The sequence below is a fragment of the Colobus angolensis genome, unplaced genomic scaffold, assembly GCF_000951035.1.
Source record: "Colobus angolensis palliatus isolate OR3802 unplaced genomic scaffold, Cang.pa_1.0 Scaffold67, whole genome shotgun sequence".
In the NCBI taxonomy this organism is placed as follows: domain Eukaryota; kingdom Metazoa; phylum Chordata; class Mammalia; order Primates; family Cercopithecidae; genus Colobus; species Colobus angolensis.
The window spans coordinates 5,659,914-5,664,425 of NW_012120376.1; the positions used below are offsets into that span (position 1 = coordinate 5,659,914).

General features: G+C 32.6%; 1 pseudogene; it reads right to left on the reverse strand.

The window, feature by feature from the left end:
- Positions 1 to 3,041: 3,041 nt before the first annotated feature.
- The window catches only part of LOC105500602, a 5,848-nt pseudogene continuing 4,377 nt past the window's right edge, over positions 3,042 to 4,512 (reverse strand).

Consider the following 4,512-nt stretch of genomic DNA (forward strand, 5'->3'; position numbering starts at 1 on the left):
TTGATGACCACAACTGGCTAATTTTTCGTTTTGGGTTTATGGTTTTGTTTTTGTTTTTGTATAGCTAGGTTCTTGCTATGTTGCCCAGACTGGTCTCAAACTCCTGGCCTCAAGCAACCCTCCTGCCTCAGCTTCCCAAAGTATTTTTTGTATTACAGGCATAAATCACCACACCTGGCCTACCTTGCTTTTTATTGTAAGCATTTATAACCATAATTTTCCTCCTTAGCACTGTTTTTACTGTGTCCCAAAGATTTCGGTATATAGTGTTTTTTCATTCATCCCTGAGCATTTTCAAATTTCCTTGTAATTTTTTCTTTGATCCATTGGTTGTTTAATTTCCACAGATTTGTAAATTTTCCAGTTTTCCATCTGTTGTTGCTTTCTAGCTTCACCCTATCATGGATAGAGAAGACACTTTGTATGACATCTATCTTTTTAAACCTACTGAGACTTCACTTGTGGCCTAACATATGGTCTGTCCTTCCAGTGTCCCTTGAGAAGAATGCTCATGCACCTGTTTTGAGGTATAGTGCTATATATATATATATATTGGCTGGCTGGTCTATCCATTTGGCTGGCTGGTCTATCCATTATTCAGAGGGGGAATATTGATGTTTCCAACCATTATTGTAGAACTATTTCTCGCTTTGAGTCTGTCAATTTTTGCTTCTTATACTTTGTCACTAGTTGTATAAATGCTTATCATTGTTATATCTTCTTGCTGTATTGAACCTTTTTATTGATATACACTGTACTTATCTCAAGTAACATTTTTTATTTAGTCTATTTTGTCTGATATTAGTATAGCCACCCCTGCTGTCTTTTAATTACTATTTGCATGGAATAACCTTTTCTGTCCTTTGGCTTTCAATCTTTTTGTGTCTTTGGATCCAAGGTGAGTCTCTTGCAAGCAGCATATAGTTAAATCCTTATGGCTTGAAGAGTTTAATTCATTTACATTTAAAGTAATTGCTCATAAGGAGGGACTTCTGTCAATTTGCTATTTGCTTTCTATATGCCTTATAGCTTTTTTATGCATTTCATGCATTACTATCTTCTTTTCTGTTCAGTTCATTTTTGTAGTGAAATCTTTAAATTCCTTTCTCATTTCCTTTTGTGTATATTCTTTAGCTATTTTTTCTGTGGTTACCATGCAAATAACATTTAACATCATAAAGTTATAACACTCTAATTTGAATTTATACTAGATTAACTTTAATAACACAGAAACTCCACTTCTATAACAGCTCTATCCCCATCCCTTTCTGTTGTTGATGTTGCAAAATTATATCTTTATTAGTGTGGGCCCAAAAACATGAATTAAAAATGTTTAATGAATAAATCTCTTAAATTATGTAGGAAACAAAATGTGGAGTTACAAACCAAATTACAATAATACTTTTAATCATTTTTTTAATGTATCAGTCTCTTAAATTATGTAGAAAGCAAAACGTAAAATTACACATCATTGTAACAATAATAGTGGCTTTTATAATTGCCCATGTATTTACCTTAACTGAAATCTTTATTACTTCATATGGCTTCATGTTACTATCTAGTTATCTGATTCAACCAGCAGGACTCTTTTAGCATTTCTTGCAGAACAGATCCAATGGTAGTGAACTGCCTCTGCTTTTGTTTATCTGGGAGTGTCTTAATTTCTTACTCACTTTTGAAGGGCAGTTTTACCAGATATAGGATTCTTGGTTGCCAGTTTTATTCTTTTAGAACTTTAAATATATTAGTCCATTCTGTTCTGTTCTCAAAAGTTTCTGATGAGAAATATGCTAGTAATCTTATTGAAGATTAGCCTTTTTATGCAACAAGTCAACTTTCTCTTGCTGCTTTCAGAATTATCTTTGTATTTGTGTGTGTACTGCATTTTATTACATAAAAGTACAAATAGTAAAATAATATACTAATTTAATTAATTTTAATATAATTTTAACTAGAATTAAGAATGTTTTTCTCTCATGATAATATAGAAGAATATTACTCTGAAAAACCTACCTAATGTATCACTAAATAACCACAAAGAACCTTTTTAAGATATTCATCATGCATTTTACATTTTAATGTCATTACTCCCCCATAGAAAAGGTCATAAATAATGCCCACCTAATAAAAAAGAATCTGTCATATCTTTAATGCAGAAACAATTTATCGCATGCTTTCACATGTAAACACAATAGGAATGAAGAAACAGCATGAAGTAATTTTAGAGTTGAATTATATCATTATTCAATTTTTTTAAAAAATAGCAGATTTTTCAAAAAAGTATACTTTAAATGTAATCATAACTCTTCAAAAACTATTATACTCCTTTTTAAGTTATATAAAAATAATTTGTCTACCAACTTTAGTTTTGGATTATTTTGTCTACTCAGTACTCTGATTTCGTGTAATGTCTGAAGTGTCAGTGCCTTAGTTATTTCTACTGTGAATTCTCTGATATTTACATAGTTTATGGCATCTGCAAAATTATATTTTAATATAAACTCTCTGGGTTTTTTTAGGTGTAGTTATTGAAAAAATGTTTTTCCAAATTTATTACATTTGCAGGGTTTTTCTTCAATATAAATTATTTGATGTTGAACAAAATTTAAGCAACTGCTTCAGGCTTTTCCTGTAGTAAAAATATGTACAATAAGATCTGTGATACAAGTAAAGGTGCTACAACCTTCTTTATATCTATAATGTTTGCCTTCAAAATACATACTTTTCTTCACTTTAAAAGCTTATACTTTCTGAAAAAAAAATTTTAACAGTAATTGCACTTACAATGCTTTCACTAAGTATGAACTCTCTGATATTAAGATGTAAACAGATATTAACGGTTTTTTTACATTCTTTTTGTTTGTAAATTTTTCTCAAGTATAAATGCTTTTCTGTGCAATAAGGTGTGAGGATTGGTTATAAGTTTTGCCACATTCTTCACATTTGTAGTAGTTTTCTCCACTGTGAATTATCCGACCTACAATCAAGTGTGACAACCATTTAAAGGCTTGTCACATTCTTCACATTTCTAGGATTTCTCATCAGTATGATTTATGTTTAGAAAAGTCTGAAGTGTTGCCAAAAGCATTGTCACATCTTTCAGGTTTGTAGAATTTCTCTCCAGTATGAATTATCTTGTGTCTCTTATGAATTAAGGATTTGCTGAAGGATTTGCCACACTCTTCACACTTGAAGGGTTTCTCTTTAGTATAAATTTTCTTATGTTTAGTAAGGTTTGAGAATTGGTTAAGAGCTTTGCCATATTCTTCACATTTGTAGGGTGTCTCTCCCATACAAATTACTTATGTGTAGTAAGGTGTGAGGACCAGTTAAAATATTGGCCACATTCTTCACATTTGTAGGTTTTCTCTCCAGTATGAATTATCTTATGAATAGTAAGGTGCAAGGATTGGTTAAAAAGCTTTGCCACATTCTTCACATTTGTAGGGTTTCTCTCCAGTATGAATTCTCTTATGTGAACTAAGGACTGAGGACTACCCAAAAGCTTTGCCACATTCTTCACATTTGTAGGGTTTCTCTCCAGTATGAATTATCTTATGTTTAGTAAGGCCTGAGGACCAGTTAAAGGCTTTGCCACATTCTTTACATTTGTAGGAATTGTCTTTAGTATAAATTATTTTATGTTCAATTAGGTGTGAAAGCAGGCAAAATGTTTGACACACTCTTCACATGTGAAAAATTCCTTTCTAGTATGTCTATTTGAATTTGAAAATTTATAAAAAAAACTTTCACACATTTATCACATTTAAATATTTTGCTCTGGTTAGTTGTCAAACACTGATTAAGTTCATTATGACCTTTTTTGTGCACCTCACACTCATCCAACTTTTATAACTTTTCTTAACTGTAAATTCTAACGTTCACATTTTCCATATCTTCTCAGTAAAACTTTTTGGAAAAAACTTTCATGTCCTACTCTGGCCAAAGGTCTTGGACAAAATAAAAACATATAACTGGGGGTTTGGCTACCATCTCATGTCTCTTCATAGTCCAGGGCTTTTTTTTCTTTTTTTTTTTTTTCTCCTCCAGATAGGTGATCAGGTCTGGCTTAGAGACAGCAATATACCCAGGGAAGACCAGGCTTCTGCAGTTCCCTAACATCACATTCCTACATAAATTCTGCTGTGCAGTGTCCAGGCATTGCCACTCCTCCAGAGATAATTCTGTGGCCACATCCCTAAATGTCAATGATCTCATTTCTAGGTTTCCAGGGGGTCCAGGTGTCTTAGCAGTGGATCCCCCAATACCTGCAGGTCACAGGGCAACAGAGGCTGGGCCTCTAGAAGCAGAAGAAACAGAGAAGTGAATACAAGACTGGGAGCTCTGGCTGCAGTGAGAGACAAAGGCCTGTGTTTGTCTTTTGACAGTTTGATTATAACATGTCTCAATGTGGCTGTCTTTGAGTTCATCATACTTGGAGTTTGTTGAGCTTCTTGGATGTTTATATTCATGTATTTTATCAAACTTGAAAAGTTTTCAGCCATTATTTCT